Below are 22364 nucleotides of genomic sequence, written 5' to 3'. Positions count from 1 at the left end.
AACATAAGGATAAGGCGGAACAGAATTAGCTTCATATTTTGGAAAAAATATGAATGTTGAGTAGGGCAATTCAAATGTTTGTTGCAACTCAATCACCCACATTGCTGTGTGAACAACAGATAGACCAAAGGACTGAGTTTTTAAAATTTTTAATTTAATTTTTTCCATCACCATTTATCCCCTCTATGCCCTCTTCCACCTTCACCCCACTCCTCCCTCCCCTGGGGCCGAGTTTTAAGAAAAAAATGGGAGAGTTCATTTCTTTAGATGGTCTCCTCCTGCAGTTGGCCTGTTAGTTTTTTTGCCAGCTCATTCTTCCTCAGTGTCCCTCAGCCAGACTAGACTGACCAGATGCTTTTGCACTGGCAGGTCCTCTCAGAGGAGCAGCAACCAGACTCTGATAAATTATGCTGTGAACAGGCCAACCAAGAATCCATCCAGATATCTTTCCCTGGCCAATTCTCTCAGGTTAACCGGAGCCAGAAAGAATATTCTTCACCAGAGGAACAAGTGGCACCACGCACTGCCAGGATCTTAAGTGCTCAACTTTCAAGTTCTGAACACCGAGCTCCAGCTGCACGTGCACCTGCCACGCACCTGCCTGCTGGGGCTTCCGGGGCCAATGGACGGGACTAGCCCTAAGATCCATTCAAAACACTAATCCCGGAGAATACCACCTTTCAACCTTTGCTGAGTCACCACTTCTCATCTGTCTTCATCATCAATTCCAGGTGGAGCTCAGCCCATTCCCTAGCTGAGTTCCATATTACATTTGGGTGACTGACTGGAATCAACAAACCCTTCCTCTTTAGAATTTATTTTGTAGCTTCTGCCAAGAGGGACTTAAAGTAAGGCGTGAACAAATAAATGTGATCTTTAAAAATGGACGCAGTACAACAGTACATAGTTCAACTCTGAAGATTTTAATTTCAGGTTTAGTAAAATGCCCTTTTCTGCAACCGGCACCATCTACACTGCATGTTGTTGGCTGGCAGGCTTTGGGGAGGGGGTGGTGTTATGAGAGAGGGAGAAGAAGATACAGGGCGGACACTGGAACTTCAAAACAGTAGTTTATGTTAGATTATAATAGCAATGAAAGGGACTTCACTTAATTGCATTGGGGCTGCAAACCAATAGATCAATAGCCGACGTGAAATCAGGAATGCTTGAAATTAAAAAAAGGAAATGTCAGGCAATCTGGCAGTATTTGCCTTCTCATGGAGGACTAGGGCTGCTCCAAAAAGGTCACTTAGGGTTTCACATACAAGGTTCTGTCTGATGAATTCTCAGCACAAATACCACAGTGTTCCCATTGTACAATCTTTTTGAGGCTGTTTTGCTTCCCGTATGGTGGAGTGGAACACAATCCACTCCCTTTGCAACTGGGGTGACCCGCCGCCTATGAACTGTCAATCTGAGGATTTTCCTTCACCGTCAGACACTGCGCCCTGTTGCACTATTATGCCAGGTCTTGGGAGAAGGTTCTCTACATCACTTCTGGCGAGAAGGATAAACTACACAGAGAGCTGAGATGTTCTTTCAGAAATAAAGGAGTGGGAACGAGGACCTTGACTGTGTCAGCCTGTTTCCTCCCTTACAACATCTCCCCTCCGTCTTCTGGGGGGAAGGGTTGCCTGAAGGGCCTGGGGGAGGATTAGGGGGAAAAGATGCCAGAGGAGGCTGTATACGCCTTCGTGAACTGGGCCAGATGGGGAGACACTAGAGGAGTTATTTCCATCATAGTGCACAACAGAGGGCACCCAGGATGGGTCACTGCCATGGAAGAGAGAGAGCACTGCTCTCCAGATTGGCAGGAAGATCATAGGATGAGCATTTGGGGTAAGTCCCTTCACTTCCCTGATGGAAGGGGCCTGTCCATAAAGTGAGAGTAGACCAGTGGTTCTTAATCTTCCTCAGGTCACAGATTCCTTAGGAATCTCATAAATGTGATGGACCTTTCTTCTACAAGAGTATAAATTGGGGGTTCATGCATGCTTTCCACGTAATTATGGTGATAACATACTCTGGAAATATTCATGGACCCCAAATTAAGAAACATCTGGATTTGATGCCAGCTCCGTGATCCCGCATTAAGTTTTGTAGACTGTCTCATATGCCATAACAAGACATTTAGTGAGGAAAAGGCCCTGGTACTTGACATCTCCCACTTCCACATCTGCAGGTGAGTATCTGAAACCCAGAGATAACTAGCTTACTCAAGGTCCCAGGGATAACTTAACATCAAAACCAAGGAAACCAGTGCCCTTTCCTCACTATATGATGTTGTGACAGTAATTTTCAGGGTTTTTCTATGAGAATAAAATTTTTACTTTAAACATTTCCCTCTAATTCAGCCGTGGGCAAACTACGGCCCGCGGGCCATTCAGCTGTTCTATCCGGCCCGCGGAGCCAAAAGAGTGGAGGGTTCTCTTGCTCTCCCCTCTGCTCCTTCACCAGCAGCAGTGTTAACATGGCAACGTCGGGAAACATGGCCTCAGCTCCTTCTTCGGAGTGGGCGGATTTATATCTGCCCATTCAGTGGAAGGAACAACCTCTCAATCTTCCAGAGGCTCCTTGTAATGCCCACGGACACGTCCCCCGACATCACCCTGGGAATGCGTAGACACGTTATTGTGGTGATGTAGGGAGACACACCCCTGGAGAGCACAGTATCAGAGCATTAGCTAAAAAGGAGACCAACAACACTGTTCCCACTGAAGTTGATGTTTTAAAGACCAAAAACCTTTCAACCCAGTCTACATTGCCATCTACATCTACGTCCCGGGCATAATTTGGAAGTTGCACTAAAGAAAATGTTTAATTTACTGTTTACACATTTTGTTCTTTTCTATTTGTTTTAGTTTTATTTTATTATATTTAAGTTTAATTTGAAAGGCTTTTGTACCTTTCCTTTGTTAGGCAATTTTATTTTGCCTTTGCCATCTTCAATATAAGGTATGTTATTGTGCTATGATTCCTCCATTTTTTGAAGTTTCAAATTATAATAATTAGTGTTTACATTCTTCTTAAAATGTTTGAAATGAATAAAACTATTGAAATAAAAAAAAAGACCGTACCCTTTTATGTAATGATGTTTACTTTGAATTTTTATTAGTTCACACAAACACTCTATCCATGCTTTTATTCCGGCCCTCCGGTCCAGTTTAAGAACCCATTGTGGCCCTCGAGTCAAAAAGTTTGCCCACCCCTGCTCTAATTATTAAAAAAATGAAAATGCAATAAAAAAATAAACCAGAATGATAACATTCTAAAGTTTAGTGGTGGCCTCTGGATAGTTTCAAACTATTTTTGGATACTTAATTATTTTTCAAAGAGAAAGAGGCTTTTGTATTAAACAAAAGGGTTGTGATTGTGTTTTCTGCACATACAAGCTGTAGTGGAAAAATTGAAAAGGGTTATTTTCCTTCCTTGCTGCATCTTCCTTCCCATCCACCAGCTTTTCTGATAGAAGGTAAAACTTTAAAAATGAGGTAGAATACACCCATGTCCCTAATGTTACTGACAATTACTCAGCAGAAGCCATAACTACAGAGGATGGGAGAGAGTGGGGAAGAAGTTTGCTCACAAGTCAGAAGACCTGTTGCTTGGAATCGAGCTGACAGGCCCCTCCTTTACCACCTGGTGAATGGACACAGATAAGTTAAGTTCACAAGGTTGCTCCCCACTCCCTGTGAATCTCAGTTCAGCAGCTCTCCTGGTCCCACCTTGCCAATAACTCGGTAATCAAAAGCTGACTAGCCCTCCCTACTTTCTGGGTCTCATCCGCTCATCCTGCCAGAGCTGGTGGTATCTCTGCAAATTCATAAGCTAGAGAGTATGGGCAGTGCTACAAGTAATACGATGGGACCGTGTAGTGTCAAGATAGGCATTAAAAGGAGAAACCAAGATGGTGGCATAGGTAAACACCTGAACTTGCTGCCTCGAACAACCACTTCAAAACTACAACTAAAAGACAAAACGGACATCATCCAGAACCACAGGAAGGCTGGCTGAGTGGAAATTCTACAACTAGAAGGGAAGAGAAAAGCACACTGAGACTCATAGGAGGTGCGGAAGTAAAGTGTGGAGGTACGGAGGCGCGCTCATGGAAAGGGCTGGCAACTGAGGACGCAGTTGTCTTTTTCAATCGGGAGGGAGACACAAGCTCCCAACTGCTTTGAACTCCAGTTCCGGATGAGACTCTGGGGACCCAGACTCATACCGGGGGGAGACTGGACTGTCTGGCATTGGGCTGGAACAAGAGGATTGCTTTTTCTCAGAGGTGCTTGCAGCGATTACCGCAGGACACTGAGACTCGGGGGCCTCTTAGGGCAGGGCTGAAGGTCAGACATTGCTACTTGCTCTGCCCTGTTGATTCCCTGAGACCCTGCCCCACCCAATTTACAACCCCACCCCAGCTGTGCGCAGAGGCTTTTGCATATGAATGGCCTGGCCCTTTGCAATCTAAAATTACCTAACAAAATGCAGCTGGGTCAGAGAGACCCAGAACTTCCAAAAGAAGGCCCAAGGCTCCACAGCAGCTTGCACTCCTTCACAGCAGTCCTCATCTGGGCACCTCCAAACCCCAAACAAAGAAGAGGAATCTGCAGATCTCTCCATAGCTCCTGCTGGGTGGCCTCAGGCAGAGGTAAATTTGCACTTCCTTGGAGATCCAAGAGCCAGTGTAGCCAATGGTCAGAGTGGGACCATCCAGATTACAACTCCTCAGATCCATACGGACACACTCAAGGGACAGACTCAGTGAGCACCAAAGCCCCACTGAAGCAAGTCCTGCCCCATAAGGGTATCTCCAGCACAGAAGTTCTCCCATCATAGACACAAGTGATCCTCACAGCCAACTGGCCTGGAGGTCAATTCCTCCCAGTGATACCAACAACCATCAAGGCTTAACTACAACAAGACTGTGCACACAGCCCACAAAGGCATGCACCAAGAGTGTCCACCTCAGGTAACTGGGGAGGCTGAGCCACTGGGCCCTATAGGACACCTAGCACACAAAGCCACTCTATCAACTCAGGGAAGCAGCCAAAATGTGGAGACAAAGAAACAGGTCACACATGACAGAAATGGAGGAAAGCAAACTACTGGATATAGAGTTCAAAACCACTAGGTTATAAGGTTTTTCAAGAATTTTCTAGAAAAGGCCGATAAATTTAGCGAGACCCTTGAGGATATAAAAAGGGACCAATTAGAAATGAAGCATACACTAATTGAAATAAAGAATAACATACAGAGATCCAACAGTAGACTAGAGCAGTTTGCTGCTCTGTTGACTAATGAGTTTGCCAACCACTGGATAGGGGCTTAATCACAAGGAACAACAACAGCCTGTAACTATTGGAATCGAGAGTCTAGGTCAGTGGTCAGCAAACTCATTAGTCAACAGAGCGGCAAACCGCAGCTCGCGAGCCCCATGTGGCTCGCAAGCCGCAGTTTGCCGAACGCTGGTAGACCAATATTATGTTGAGGTACTCTGGCAAATGAAGTTGATTTAATCCTCATTTATAAAGAATCAGATAAGCCTGGGTTCAAATCTCATTTATGCCACTTATTGGTAGATTGTCTTTGGACAGTTTATTTAATTGCTTTGTTACAGGGCTGCCATAAAGTCAAATGAGACAGCATCCACAGAGTGACCAGCACGGTGTCTGGAACGAGGTGAGTGTTCCTCCTTTCCAGCCATATTTTAAGTCAACAGCCTTCTCAGACTAAGCCCCACCCAAGGAGTGAGAGGAACATTTAGATGAGTAAGTAACACAGTCCTGTCTTAGAGCCCCTTACTTCCTGGCAGGTATCACATGGGCCTGAGAGGCAGGAGCTGCTGTGCTGGTTTCTACTGAAGTCCTAAGGCTTATCTTAAGGAGATGATGGGCAAGGCTCTTCATTCTCTGTGAAATTTTAATCCGAGGTCTAAGCAAGGTTGGGATGGGACCGTGACATTTTCTATACAAATTTGGGACTAGTGCATGAACGGTATAAATCCGTGCACACCTCATGTCTAGTGACAGAAGCACTAATTCCCTAGGCTGTTTTCAGCCCTGCTTCACATTTCCAGGTTCCAAACAACCTGGAAATTGGTCTGCAAGATAACTGTCAAAATGGTCGTTATTTTTGGATGAAACATTACTTGTCTAATATTTCACTGTTCAACTGGCTATTAGGACGAGCTCATTTAGCCTCTGACAGATAGTGTCCAGCTGCGTGGGCTCAGGTGAGAAGCTAGCAGTGCCTTTTTGATGGCCTCTCCCGTCGGCTCCTCCTGGGCCAAGGGCACAGATGTCTTTCCTGTTACACATTAGCCATGAGACAAAGGGCTTCACACTTCTTAAGCCGCCCTTTTAAGCCAGCAGCTCAAAGACTGTGGTGAACCAACAAGAGCATCACTGTGTATTGTCGGTGATAATGTGCTCCTCCACTTTACTCTACTAGCAATAAAAACAGCAAACATGTGCTGGCAGTCCTGTTTACTTGGCACTCTCCTGTGCATCACCCCATTGGATCTTCACCTTTAACCCCACAGCTCTGTGGTCTGCAGGGAAGCTATGAATCCCAGTTCGCTGAGGCACAAGTCCTTTTCCCCAGGATCACAGTTGGTGAACGGGACCCAGGACCTGAATCTAGGCTGTCAAACTCAAAGCCCACCAGTTTGCTCATCTTTCTGAGGCTTTGGTCTGCTCTTTAACAGCACAGCCTTCAGTGGGACCAATGGCTTCCACAGCCACACCTGAGACAGAGGAACGCGTTCATCCCGAGTCTCCACAGGGCACCAGGGTGTGATGGCTGAGCCAGCCTTCCCGCTTTGTTGGCAGGCAAGCTCACCCAGGGCAAGTGGTGCTTGTTCTCTTCCTTTCTCCTTTCCCTGACCTGGCTACTTGAATGGCACTCCTGTGAGTCATGCCATTCTCTGTCAGGGAACCACCGTTTCCTCCCAACCAAGCGATTACCACTCTGTCCTGAATGAGCCACTTGCCCTCCAGGTACAGGGGATACACAATTTTTCTTATGCTTGAGTGGTGACAATGGGTAGTGCCAACTTCTTTCACCAGGTGAACTGTTCTCTTTGTTAAAGGGGAAGAAACAAATGCAACTAAACTTTACCAAACACACACTCTTGGCAGGTTCTACCCTAAGTGCTTCCTACTTTACTGAATTCGATCAGCTGAAGAGCCCTGCAGAAGAAAGGCAGTGTCAAAACCCCATGCCAGCCTCTCGGAATATTTTGAGAATTCTAGTCAACTCCATAGTAATAATAAAAATCATAACATTAATAGTGATCATTGGCTTCATGTTTAATGGGTACCAGGCGCTTGGGCTAAGCACATCTCATGCAGTGTCTCATTTAATCCTCACCACAATGCTGTGAGATAGGTATTATTACCTCCTGACAAATGAGGAAACCAAGGCCTAGAGGATGAATGGGAAATCAGCCAAAGAGCAGAAAACTAATAAACAGTAGAATAAATATTAATACACACATACTCCATGCTCTAATCTCTGCTGTGTGCTCACTAGCACTTCCAACTCAACATGCCACAGCTCTCCCATGCTTGTGGGATGTGTGCGTGAGGGCAGGTACATGGGAAGGATGGAGGATGTGGGGTGGGAGGTCGGCTGTGGGCACTGGCAGGGGTGGGGAAAAGCCGGGCACAGGGGGAGGGAGCAGGGAGAGCCTCTCGTAGCAGTGATGAAGCTGGGGGTTGGCGGTCAGCTCAGCTCAGTGTGTATTTGGGAAGTTCTCTTCAATTTCCTGTGCTTTTTCATCCTTTTAAGAAGGGTTCGTACCAAATGGCCCCACCCTGAGTTCTGTACTTGGGGCTTTGCATACTTTCTTTGCCCACTGGCCCCAGAAAGGGTCTGCGGAAGCTCACCACATGAGGAAGCTTCGTTGTGTAGAACTGATCAAAGTTCTTTCCCCTGGAACTGAAAGCATATGACAATCTTACACAATCTTATCACCTCAGAAGAAATCTGAGAATGTCTAGTCCACTTCCCTCGCTATAAAGACATGAAACAGACCCAGAGAAACAAAGCTCATCAAATTCCGATTTCCTCCTGCCCCGTCCAGAGGCTCCCACTCTCCCATATGGCACCCGGGAGCTCCGGGGAGTGAATAACTGTATACATCCAGCCCTGTCCTTGGAAATAGCCACAGGCATCTGCACATGAGAAAACAGCCTCATTCAGCTTCCTCTCCGAGACTCCCTCCAGCCCAGCGGCTCTCATTCAGACACATAAGATCAAAATCCCTGGCAAAAGGGGAGTGGTCCCTGCCAGATGGACACAATCAGGCCTGTCCAGCGGCTTCCAGGACTGGACATTCCTATTTGCTGCCAGAAGTCCTGCTGGGGGCACCTGCTGGGTGGTATTTCAAGAAAGGTTGCTCATAACCTTGAAACCTGAAATGCATTAAATATCATCTACAAGATTGTTCACTGCGCGCAAATCACTTTTTACAGCCCTAGACCAGCTCAGAAAGCAGCAGCTTTTGTCTTTTCCTTTGCCAGTAATTTCACTGAGAGGTCAGCTCTCCCTGATTTACTCCATAAACCTCCATTAAGTTCTGTTGTTGAAAACAGCATTCTAGGGTTCCTTCAATATGGATGGGGTCCATATAAGAAAAATGGACCCCATCCAAGGGGGCCTGATATGGGTGATGGTGCCAACTCACAAAGCAGCCACACCACCAGCCCTAGGACCCGCCCGAAGCAACTCTTTCCTTGCCTCAAATAAATGGCTGGGAGGTGACTCCCAAGGAGGGCGGTGACTCTCGAGGATGGGAGGCACCAAGACTGGCCATTGTGGGATTTGCAGATAACCCTCAATCCCACCCCATCTGCTCCTCTAAAAATAAGTCTGGCTCAATGGTTGAGAGTCGACCTATGAACTAGAAGGTCATGGTTCAATTCCCAGTCAGGGCACATGCCTGGGTTGCAGGCTCAATCCCCAGTAGGGAGCATGCAGGAGGCAGCTGATCAATGATTCTCTCTCATCACTGATGCTTTTCTCTCTCTCTCCCCCTCTCCCTTCCTCTCTGAAATCAATAAAAAATATGTATATATTAAAAAATAAAAATAAATCACATAATTTTACTGGGAATAATAATAGCTAGCACGTGAGTGCTTACTGTGTGCTAGCTGCTATACGAAGCATGTAATACTTTCTCAATTATTATTCACATAGCCTTATGAACTGGTTACTATTCAACCCCAACTCAAAGAGGTAGGAATTGAGGCTTAGAAGTTCAGTAAACTGTCCAACTAGTAAGTGGCAGAGCTAGCACGAAAGCCCATGTATGTCTAACCCCTGAGCCGGTTCATAACCACTGTGCCTCATGCTTTGCAACAGAATATCATAGCATTTCCCAGTTCCTTGCAGATGCCCGTGAAACTGTTGAGAAGATAAGGTCTCAAAGGTTCCTTTTACAAGCGGGCAAAGCAGAAATGCAAAATTAGAATGGGGGAAAATGGTATTTAAAACTTCCAATATTTTGAGAAATAGAAGACCATTCAGCTGCTATCAGATCCAGGAAGGAATCAAAGAAAAATTAATCTCCAGCTCTTTACATAACCTATGAGGCAAAGTTAAAGAGGAAAATATCACAGTGGAGGTGAAAAAGCTCTTAATTTTGCTAATTAAACTACATGGGAGGAGGAAAGCTCATTTTAGCTAATAGATCTTAAACAAATAAAAAAATCTAAACAGGAGAATATTATATAGATTTTAAATTTTACTATACAAATATTATAATACAATAGTTGCTAGTAGGAATAAATAACTTGGTATTTTCCACTAACAAATAACTTCATACTTTTGATCGTGTTATTTCCAAGGAAACCAGAATTACATGTGTATACAAGGTTATTTGTAAAGGAACACAGGCAAAATAAAGACACTGCAACAAACCGGCAGCCTCCACTCACATTTCAAGGTGGGCTGCATCCTAATGACACATCATGAAGGAGATGAAGATGTAACAATTAAATCCTGCTAATCAGAGGACATGAATATTTCAGCATGCACTAACTACTGATGTGATCCCTGAGGCAGCAACTCCCACAGAGAATTATAGGAACAGGAGTAAAGAGTTCCTGACAAGGCCTGCATTGTTCATAATTTTTTATATTGATCCAATTCAGCACGTATTGAATTCCTCATTCTAGAGAAACCAAGTACCTTTAATGGTGAAATAGTCAATAAACTCCCCAGATTAGGAAAGGCCACAGTATTTTACAGCAATAGTTTTGAAAAGATTCCCATCCCCCCCCTTTTTTTAATTGAATTGAGGACAATGTTGTTGGTTTTTTTTGGAAAATGACTGAAGATTTAGATTTGAGTATGTGTGTGTGCACATATATATATATATATATATAGATACATACATATATAAATTTACATATATTTATACATATAAACTTTATATAAAAACTCAAGGCACACACGTTCAGACTTCATTAGAGCACAGGATATAGCCAAGTTGTTGCTGACTAAGACACTCAATACAATCGTTAAATGCACTGTCAACTTTTAAAAGGTACTTTAACATGCACTATTTCATTTAAAGAAAGTCACTTTAAATGCTTGATGCCATAAGCAAGCTCCCATTTCAGTGAGGGCACAGGTGGCTGGGCTTCTCCGTCCTCACCCAGGGCTGCTGACTGATGGGCCACTGCACCACTTGCTGGTACATGGCGTCTGAAGCACCAGGAAAGGGTAGGAGAGACACATTTCAAGTCTGCTCAGCGTTCTCTCCCATCAGAGCCCTGCTGGCTGCTTCAGAGAACAGTGTGTTTAAATAGAAGGAACGATCTGAACCTTCCCTCCTTTCCAAACCACCTAAACCAGCCAATACTAATCCCAAGCAGGATCATCTTCTTCCCAGAAAAGGGAGAGACTGGGAGAGGGAGTGCAGGGGGAGGAACAATGGGGGAAAATTCTTTGTAAAGGACATAGGTTTTATCACTTTCACAAAACAGAAACACAAACGCCAGTCCCGAGTATCAGTTTAGCCTCGGTGATGTTAACATTTTCCCAGCCTCAGTTTACTTACCTTGTAATACGGGAACAATAACCGCACAGAGTTGTGAAGATTAAAGGAACACACTGCAGGTAAATCACTTACCCACCAGGCTGCCTGGCAGAATGCTGGCCACCTTGACCACTATCATCCTAATTATGATGATCACCATACCATGCTTTGTGCTTGCTGGAAAGTGTCAAGGTAAAATGGGGCCTTGAAAGAGTGATGGGTTACTATGCTCTCTCCTTGTTTACAGAAACCCTGATTAAGCAATCAGAAGAATGACTCATCACACAGAGGCCCGGATCACATTCATCATAGTAATCTACACTTTGCCTTTCAACATGTGCAACTGAGTCAGCTGCTCCCTGCCTGCACCCTGGCTGGGCCTGCAGGTAAGCAGGCAAACACATTAATCCTCAACAGCCTAGAAACTGGAGTAGCCTCAGACCCGGTCTGTAACCCCATCCCCAGCTTACATATCATGAGGTAAGAGAGGATCGAGAACCAAGTGGGACATCTACAGTGATCCCAAAATCAGTTATCATAAAAATGTATCTAAATGGTAAAGCTTACTATAAGCAAGGATCTGCACAATGATTTGTTCATAATAAAAAAATGATTAGTCGGGCAAATTGCACCATATGCATAATACACCATGTTGTCAACAAAATAGAGAACTATATATAACAGCTTAACATAGTGATAATTTCCCATATGAACACTCACTGCTCCCTCAGTTCATTCAGGTCAGGTTGCCTTCCCCTCATCCCCACCAACCACCTGGAACAAGTTTTCCTTCCCTGAAACCCCCCTTCTCTATCCTTTTACTCTTTATTTTTTATAACACTTATTACTACTTGACAATATATTATACAGGTTTCTGGTTGATTCATTCCCCCACGAGTCTATGAGTTCCAAGAAGGCAGGCATGTCAAGAAACTGGGAAAATAGCCAATGAACAAGATGAACTGTGCCTGGCACATGGTCGAACTTCAGACACTATTTGTGGAATGGATAAATTTAGAAAATTAGAAAATTCAGATAAAAGAACTTACGTTATCCTTACCCCACCATCTAGAGATCACATCACTAGCAAATATGTCAGACATTTTTCTAGTGTAAATATACTTAACGTAGCATATGTGAAACAATATGTTTAATATAGTACTCTCTTCTATACTGCAAACTCACCAAATAATTCACTGTATCATTAGCATCCCCATCCAGTAGCCACGCAAGAATGCCAATGTCCCTTTCGATGGGCGTTACCTAGAACCAAGCATGACCTGTGTGAATGCTGGCAGCGCACTTCCTGTGTGCCAGGGGCCATGCAATCGCCTCCCATGGGTTCCCACTGGCTTCTCACAAAGCAAGATAGGCGCTGTTATTACCTCATTTCGCAGAAAAAGAAACTGAGGCAGGGTAAGTTTTTCTAGGATCTGAAACCCCAAACTCGCCACCTGACCCATCCCATTCGCCATCACCGCATCTCCTTTACTGTGGGTATCCAGGGTCACACATTTGCAGATCACAGAGCTGGCGTGGGCCACGGGAGGGAATCGGAGAAGCTAAGATTGCCGATTTGGATGCCGCCCAGCACCAGATGGTTTATAGCACACAGCTCACACGGGAGAAGGCACCGGTACCCGAAGGGAGTTTCAGCGAGACCCCCGGTGCGCTGGAGGGCAGAAGCTTCTGCAGGTGAAGGAAAAGAGGAGCTCTGTGGCCAGACCCATAGAGACCCCGGTCCTGCAGGTGAGCCACCCACTCCCCAAAGCGGGTGTGCCCCGTCCCTGGCCATCACCAGCTTGGCCAGGGCCGGGTGAGACTTCGAAGTCCCCCCTGCCAAATCACAAAGTCAGAACAGCGATGAAAGCTGTAACGCAAGCCGGTGGCCACAGACTAGAACGAAACACTGCGGCTGAGGCCAGCGTGACAGCATTCCGGCTCTTTCCTGCGAGGAGCCGCTTCTCCCTCCGGGTTTCCTGCCACTTTGCCTCTAGAAACCACAACACAGTATAACTCAGGTGCCTAACAACTCGGCATTACTTCAATGAACAGAGCCCCCCTTCCCCTTTCCCTCTAAGGAACACATTTTATCACACATGCCTTGACAATTTTCTCTCGTATAAAGTGATTTATTCTCCTTTCCTGCCCCCTCCATCTCACAGGCTAATTCTGAAATTAATGAAGTATGGGGGGGGGGGTCCGGGGGGAGGGGAGGTGTCGTGGCAGAACTCACTGACCACAGAAGGGGAGCTGAGGACAACACGAGGTCGCTCTTCTCTAACACCCTCTTTCTTAGGAGGGAAGCAGTGGGAGGGTGAAGAGGAGGCCGCACCGGTGGGCTGAGGGGAGGAATGTTCCTCTGGGTGCATGTTTGATCAGTTGCTTCAGACTTTCTCTAAATGGAAGGCGCTCCCATGGGGAGACACCATCTTCCAGCCCGTACGTGTGGCTCCCAACAAACACACGCGTGGTCCCAGACAGGGCCCAGTGCTGTGTGTTGCTCGGGCAGGCGGGGAGCTTTAGGGCAATCACCAACAGCGGTGGATACGGCACTGCTCCCTTCCCACCATACAGGTTCATGCACAAATTAAATTGCGCCTGGGCTTATAAGGGCGGGCAGAGCTGCACCTCTTCCCAAGCCCACGAAGTCAGGCCTCATCCTTAGTTCAAACATAACACAGCAAGCGAGGTGACAGCTAATCCTCGAGTCCCTTGCAATGCCCACCCCCACCCCAATACCTCTTTTCTCTACCTCCTTGTAGACACACCACTGGAACGCAAACAGAAAAAATTCCCTAAAGCTGCCTTATTTTGTTTCCTGAAAGCAGAAAGGCAGGGAGCAGAAAATGTCTTCAAGATTTCTGTCAAAGAATAAACCATTTCCAACATAAAGATGTCAAAGGAAAGCCTAAATCCAGTAGTGACCAGAAATACTGCAGTTTCAACAATACAAAAACCCAAATTCCCCCCAAACTATTAAAGCTAAGCTTCACTGCTAAAGAAGTTGTTCCTGTCAATCACTAGGCATAGAAGCAAATACAGAGGCAGAAAACAACAGCATTCAGATGCAATTTCCGTAGAGGCCGAGTGAGTTGCCCTGTGAGGTCAAAATTCTGAAATGCTAATGATGAAACAGTGCTGGTGATATTATAGTTTAAATGCAAGTGCCATTCTGAGATGGATTAGCAGGATTATGAGATCCAAAGACTCTGTGAGATAGTCTTCCCATCAATTTTAACCCAGAGCATCATTTATCAAAAAGATTGAGCTTCTTTCTGGGCTCCCAGAAAAATATCACAAACGTGGAATGGGATTAGCTTGCTCTGAGGTGGGAAGTGAATGAGCAGTGGCCGACAGGCACGCGATGTGCTCTCACAGGCGGGCAGCCGCACACAGCCTGGGTCCATGGCTGACGTTGCAGAAGGAGGATTCAGGTTTGCTGTCCCCGTCACCCCTGACAGTGATGCTTGTTAGGTCTTAGAAGGTGCAGTGCAGGCTGTGGGATTCCCCTCTGGAAGGCCTTTCAAGACAGGGGCGAGTCTCCTCTCTCTGCGATGATGTGGGTGCAGCCCTGCCTGAGTGTTTAGTCTATGGCCTCTCGGAATCATTCCAGCCTGCTGATTCTCTCATTTTACCAACAGATGCACTGGAGCAAAAAAGGTGAGTCAACTCCCAGAGCGGTTATGGGGTGAAGAAAAGCAGAGGTTATGTCAAGGGAAGCACGGGCACCTCAAAGTAAGCTTTTGCTTATTTATTTTCAGTTTTTTGTTTGTTTGTTTTTAAACCCTGGCAACAGCTGTTCCTGACAGAGGAACACTGACAGGAGCGCAGGATTTGTGCACTTCATTCCCTGCCGCCCTATGGCCTGAGCCATGGCATTTACACGCCTGCGGGGCGAGGGACCCAGAAAATGATTGTAACAGAACTGGACATTTATTTAAAGTGATTGCAACGTAAAGGAGTGGCTCCTCTCTCAAATAACAGGCTAACGCAGCAATTTCCAACCTTTTTCAATTCATAGCACACAAAAGACTAATTACTAAAATTCTGACCCCCAAAAAAAGGGGGGCAGACTTTTGATTTATTCACACTGGATAGCTATTGTGTTGTCTGTTGTCATTTTTAAATTTTTATTTGACAACCTAAGGGAGAAGAGGTCAGTGCCCATGACTAGATCTTCTGTCAGGTATTACATGTTTTAAAAATTCGTGAGGCACAGCAGTTGAAATCACTGGGCTGGAGTGCAAAAGGTAAAGATCTGTTCCATTGTCAGTGGAACAGATCTAAACTCTCTTTGAAACAGTCCTTCCAGGGGCTGAGAAATCTGATCTGCAACTATCAACTTCTTCTTTCAATTGCCATCTTAAGAGAAATCAAAATTATTCAAAACTTGCCAACTGTCTCAAAATTTTAAAAATAAAAAATGTATCCCCCCTCATTCCAGATACTATATTCTGTTGGGCAATGGATTTATGTTCACGAAGAAAAAGTGGAAACCTATCGTGTCACTTCCTGGGGAAAACACAGAGCCTGCGAGTACCCTTGTAGGTAAAGCCACAAGGTTGTGCTGAACTTTTTTGGTCATTTCACATAACTAACGCCATATTAAACCACGGCATGTCAGGGCAAGGCTAGTGGAGCTTACACACTATTCATCTTGCATCAATATGGCAACCAGAGAGCCATGAGGAATTGGTAACTGAAATGTGGAGTGTTAAAATTCTGCTGAAAATGTGTTTTTTCCTAATACGCTCCAGATGTTAAGAGTACCTTCATATGCATTTAGACCAGTGCTTACATGATCTGTTCCTTGAAACCTGAAAAAATATACTTGCATTTCTTCCTCCCACTGCATTTTATGGACAAAAGTACAGTTATTGACATTCTTTTTACAAAACTTTAAAAAAAGATTAGCTCTGCCCCATAAGTCAAATGATTCCCATAGAGGTAGGTTAATAGAGTATACAGAATGATAAATTTATGCTATGAAAGATGATAATATGAAGCAGAACTCCCCTATGGTGAGCTCAAATTCCAGAATATGCCATATGCACAAAACTTGCAGTTTATGGAATCCTGAATCTCCAAGTTTGAAGAGCAGGTGCAGGCCAGGGCAACTCATGCTTTTGTGCTGTCTTTATGTTTTTATTACGCCAACCCGGTGGGTGGCGGTGGCAGAAAAGAGGGCAAATAGATTGGTGGGTGAGTGGAGTTGGGGGAGCGGGCAGGGCAAGGCTAATGCCAGGACTGCATTTTGCCCCTTATAGTCTGTAGTGCAAAGAGCCCCTGGATTCGGGCTAGATCAGCAGCAACATCTTAGGCAGGCGTCAGCCCCATAATACCCACTACTGCTCCTGTAGGCATCCAGTAGAAGCAACCAATCGGTGTAAAGACTGTGTTGGCTAAGCAGGCAGAGCTTTAAGACAAGCCCCCGTGTCTCCCCCTTCCCGGAGCATCTGCCTGCATAGAAATATTGGAACCGCCACTGGCCCAGATGCCTGCCCTTGACCTGGGGAGAGGGGAAGAGGAGACACTGACCTGCATCACTCTTACTGTTTTGTGGCTAAGAAGGGAAGAGGGAAAAAAAATCGAAGGTCGGAGGGAAGGGGAAATAGAATGGGTATGCCATATGCATGGAGGAAGCCATTAATTCTGAAGGAAGCCAAGAAACCCAGAAGAAAAAGAAAGAGAAGATAATTAAAGAAATTAGCATTATAGGTTTTAAAAAAAAACAACAACAGCCATGGACCCTTTGAAAGACTTCTTGCAGGACCATTTCTGTACCTAAGTGTGTCAAAGCCTTCACCTTGCATCATCTCCTGTAATGATATCCCCACACCCTCCCAACCCAGCACTGTCAGGAGCACTCAGGCTTAGATAATTGGGTGGAGCTGAGCTGTGGCATGAGAAATAGCTGGAGGTTGTTCTAGCAAAAGAATGCCCTTATTCAGACTCGGTCAAACTGCTCAGGTGCAGAGCAAAGGGGTTAATGTTCAAGTTCAGAAACTCGTTGCTGGTCACCTTCTGGCCACGGGGAGACACAAGGGTGGTTTCTTAAAATGCATCGACTTGCCCTCTTCCCCGCGTCAGGTCACCTTTTGAACTGGGGTGGGATGACCTGGGAGGGAAATAGAAAGCTCTGCCGCCAGACCCTGCTGTGAGAGTGGGGAACAATCAGAGGGCTGTCTTGAAAACAAAATGCTTCGTAATAGGAGCTATCCAGGCAGCAAGAGGCAATTCAGAAAAGGGCACTGCTTGGAAGATCAGCACAAATGATATGTTTTTATTCTGCTCCAGCATTTATGCATTGCCCAACTTCACTTCGGTTAAGTAAAGCTCTTTCTTCTGGGCACGGCAAGTGCATGCTACCTCAGCCACAACTACTATGTAGAATTAGACAGATGCCCCACGTTTCAACTCCAATGTTAAAAATCTTAGGATTTTTAATAAGATGCACAAGTGGCTTTATTATTATTTTTTAAAGGACAAGATCATCAGTAGGTCTGGTGTTCATGGAAAGAAAGTAACAAATGTGTCTATATTCAAATTTTTTCTTTCTTTCCAGCAATTACTTCTTTTAAACAAGGGCAAGTAGAGCTGTAGAATGTACCTAGTTCCATTATTTCTTTTACCCTTTTCTTCAATGGACTTCATTTCTACCCCGTGGCAGAAACAAACAGCCTTCTCTTGTAGAATTGGGCACTACCCCATTTTCCCACCTCTCGAGCAAGAAGCCACATTTCTGAAAATTTCTGACAACCCACCACCAGAGGAATGATAGGAAGCTCGGCTGCTTTTGTGTGTGTGCCTGAAATGAAAGTACCTCAGGGCCCAATCTCTGCATGCCCCCACCCACTCCTGCTGCTTTATCTGTTCTGTGGAAGTTAATATCTACCCTATTCACTATTTCCAGGGATACTGGGGAGATGGGGAAATGTTTATATAAGTGCCGTATGTTACAAGCACTATAAACATGCTATTTTCAATATATGATAACAGTTCAAGGTGATACTTACTGACTTTTACAGCTCCCCTTACTTGAGTCCTTAAAATTGTGTGTTAATCTCTAACACACTTTATTATGTTTGCCTCTGTTTATAAAGTTTGACAAAAAGTCACATTATGGACTGTGTTCTCTTTGCTAACGGAGCCAACAATGCAGTTATGAGCAAGTACCTCTGAGTGTTCTGCTCCCACACAGAAGCTGATCTTTAAGGACAAGACTTGAAATTGGAGGGTCAGGACCCACACATTGCTAAATCACTCTCAATATCTCTACACTAGCGAGAGTCTCCTAAAGTAAAGAGTGAATGGCTCCCAATATCAGGATTTCTGCATCCTGAACGCATCCTGAACTTAGGCTCCTCCCAAGTGCTGGGGATGAGTGTCTCAAACTTTGGTTTCCAATATGCTGGATGCTCTTGTGAACCGTTTCTGTTTTTCAGGCGTGTTTGGCCATGACCTCAACAAATCACAGAACATGAATTCCTGGAAGCTCACTCAGATAGATGGTCTTCAACACAAAACCTCTAACGCACTACTGCGCATGTCAACAAGGAAGTTCCTGAGACAGGCTCTGCAGAGCATAACTGCAGCAGGGCACAAGATAACTTCCCATCACCCAGGGAACCGTTTTCTTGACTCTAAGGACTAAAGATTACGAGAAGCAGCACAGAATACAGAGCTGTCCCGTCACTCTGGAACCCATTAGCCCGCATTTCTGCCCCCAATGTACTAAGCTTCAGTCTGGCAATCAGCTGACAAGGGCAAAAATGCACAGATAAGCAACAGGTGCAAACCCAATTAACTGAGAAAACACAGTTGGTGGCTCTGTGTTCCGTATCATTTCACAGTGGTTACTGGGCAACCTCCACGAAAAAAAAGCAGCTATAGCGAAGGAATTCTCCAGAAAGTGTGGGGTTTCAAGGCACAGAGAACTTCAGAGATATCTGCTTGTCACACCAGGAAGCCCAGACACTGTTCTAGGAAGCCTCACTGAACAAAGGCTCTCTCCCTTCCCTGCCCCTGTAAACCACCTCCCATCAGTTGAACTTCTTAATCTAGAAAAAGTAAAATGGAAAGCTATCCAAATGCTGGTTGACCACCTTCAGGCACTGCGGGAGCCTTGGGAAAGAAAAGAATAATTATTTAGGAAAGGGATTCTGTATGAGGACACACAGGACACTTTTCTCCACTAAAGGAGTGGAAGACAACAGAGACACATACCAGTGGACAGTTCATACCAAATGAACATAATTCAACTCAAAAAATCCAGGTACCTGGCTTAATACTGATGACCAAGTGCCACTTCAAAATGAGACAGGATTCAGAGCTGACTGGCACAGCTTCTGTCCAGGTGACCACGAAACCACCAGAGTCCACATCTCAGGAGTCAAAAATGCCTCTTTAAAGTTATTTCAGTCTGGGTAAGGTTTTGGAGGTTATTGCACTACTTAGCTTCTTCAGCAATTCATCTGGATATGGAATATGCTTCATTTTCTCTCACAGAGTATGTGGTCAACTACTTCCTACAGCTTTATCGCTGAGAATTATTTACTTCCCATGTACATCTCTTCCCCTGCTAACTAACCTTGTTTGAATAAAAAGGGGAAGGGGTGCCCTGGCCAATGTGGCTCAGTGGTAGAGCATCAGCTGGTGCACAGAAGGGTTGCAGGTTCGATTACTGGTCAAGAGCACATACCTGGGTTGCAGGTTCATCCTGAGTTCAAGAGGCAACCAAGTGATGTGTCTCTCTCACATCGATGTTTTTCTCTCTCTCCCCCTCCCTCCCTCCCATTCTCTAAAAAAAAGGGGGGGGGGACAAATATAAGATTTTGCTCTTTCCCCAGACCTTTTAAATATTGACAAAACCAGGCTACAAGACAGAAGATCCCATCTATGGCCATCTGTCCATCTTAATATAATTACCTATGTGCTGGATGTACCATAATTTAACCAACAACCAATTATTGGATATGTAACCAGTTTTCTTTGTTGTATGATGCTGCAATGAAGAACAATATGAAAATTCCTGAAAATGGAATTATTTGGCTAAAGCTTCTGAGTGAGAGATTGCCTCCCCACCCCCATAAACTATTGTAGCATATACTTCTGCCAGCTGTATCTGTTTTGCTTTATTCTCAACAACTATAGATATATCATTTAAATATTTTTTGCCCATATGGTTCCAAGATGACTTTTAGTTTTCATTTCCTTGATTATTTAAGGTTAATTTTTTTTTCATAAATCTATTGGACATGTGACTTTATTTTTAAATCGTCTGTTCATGTTCTTTGCCCATTTTGACAGGATGCTGACTTCTTAGTGTTTGATGTGTATTACAGATATTAACCTTTCCCCATATGTACTGCAAATATTCTTTTCCAGTTGGCTGTTCACTTTTTAATTTATATAGTGTTTCCTGACATCAATGTTTTATATTCTCATGTTGTCTCAATAAATATTTTCCTTTATAGATCTTTCCCTCTGCTTCTTGTTTAAAAAGTCCTTCTCCACTCAGATCAGATAGTTATCTACATTTCCTTCATTGTGATTTTTAAAAATGTAGTCATCTTAATCTTTACTAATCTGGAATTTCATTGCATACGTAAATTACAAATCTAAGTTTGCTGTTTTTATTTACTATTATCCTATTACTACTGAATAATTAAACCCTTTCTACTGTTCTTATATGTAGCCATTACCATGTTGCTAAATCCTTTTTTATTACTGTAAATTATAGTATTAGAATGTTTAATGTTGCATTAGTATAAAATCTCCCTCTTGCTTTTTCAAAAATATTTAATCTATTTGTTCATTGATAAACACAGAATTATGAAGATTTAAAAAAATCTCATAGGGTTTTGGGTTAGAACAATCTATATTTTTTCTGTTTTTTTTTGTTTGTTTTGTTTTTCAGGAATGTCAGGCTACAAACCATTCTTAGTGCCTACTATTCTGAGCACTGAGTAGAAATAGCCACTTCCTCTGTGCTCTTACGTCACAGGTGAAGCATGGCAGCTGCGTCTGTGGTGCCGGCAGGTCCAGCACCTGCAGGGCAGAGGTTAGAACAATATTAAACTTCCACTCTCCCTCCAGTCAGAGTAGTCATGTATAAGACTGAATCCCACATAATAACATGGACAATCCGTTTAATCAATTGTAATGTTCTTGGTAGTAGATCTCCTTAACCTAGACTCAACTTCCTTAAGGACAAACACCATGTCTATTTTGCTCTTCCATCTATTAGATTCCTAACAGCCAGCATAGTGCAAGAACTGAATGAATTAAATCAAAGTGACCTTAAATATCTAATTTAGTGTCTGTAACTCAAAATAGCTAACATAGCAGTGTAACTCTGCACTTGGTGTGTATAAACCAAGCAAAGGTGTATAGTGGATTTATATGACCCATGGCATAACCAACTCCAAAGATGGAGACCTTCCTTACTTACTGCAATACCAAAACAAAGGGCAAGAGAAAGTGGAGGGTCACAATGGGATAGATTAATATGAACTAAAATGAGCAGATTAGGAATTCATGCTTGAGAACTACAGAAACTTACTAGAGTGAGGTCCTTTTATATCATTGCCATGGAGGAGTACAGAGGTCAGCAAACAACTTTCAAAAAGTCCCAGACTCACCCGGCCAGGTGGCTCAGTTGGTTGAGTGTTGCCCCATACACCAAAAAAGTTGTGGGTTCAATTCCAAGTCTGGGCACATACCTAGGGTGCAAGTTCAATTCCTGGTCCAGGCGTGTACAGGAGGGAAAAGATCAATGTTTCTCTCTCTCACATCAATGTTTCTCTCTTTTTCTCTCCCTTCCTTTCTCTCCAAAATCACTAAAAGAAATATCCTTGGGTGAGGATTAAAAAAAAAAAATCCTAGATCCAGTCAGTACTAAGAGAGATTTAGGTTAAAGAGCAATGGCCCAGGACAGTGCTGGGTAGAGAGAGAGCATCCCCCGTCAAAATTATGGCCTGAATCAGTGTTTCTGATTAGTCTTCTTTCCAACACCTTGCTAAAGAGACTCAAATAGTAAAAATCAATCTGTTGGTGGAACCTAGAAGCAATGAGGTGAATCATGCCCCAATCAATTCCTGGTAAGGATCACCTCCTTTATTTATGACACTTAGGGAGCACCTCTTCTGATCTCACAATTTACAAGTTTTAAGATATATTTACAAAGATATTTGTTGTAGCATTATAATAATGACAAAAAGTAAACGAAACAATTGAAACACAAATGCCTATCTACAGGGGGAGGGAATGGATAAACTGTGCCATATCCACATTTTGCAGCTATGAAAAAGAG

At 44.2% G+C, this 22364-nt stretch overlaps 1 protein-coding gene across 1 annotated transcript in view; it reads right to left on the bottom strand.

The window, feature by feature from the left end:
- MCC (MCC regulator of WNT signaling pathway) overlaps positions 1-22364 on the bottom strand; it is a gene marked incomplete at its 5' end in the record, with an annotated part of 397198 nt that overhangs the window by 106257 nt on the left and 268577 nt on the right. The gene's annotated exons all lie outside the window — the stretch shown is intronic.

The sequence above is a fragment of the Plecotus auritus genome, assembly GCF_963455305.1.
Source record: "Plecotus auritus genome assembly, chromosome: 7".
Taxonomy (NCBI): domain Eukaryota; kingdom Metazoa; phylum Chordata; class Mammalia; order Chiroptera; family Vespertilionidae; genus Plecotus; species Plecotus auritus.
This window is presented reverse-complemented; position numbering and strand designations above follow the sequence as displayed.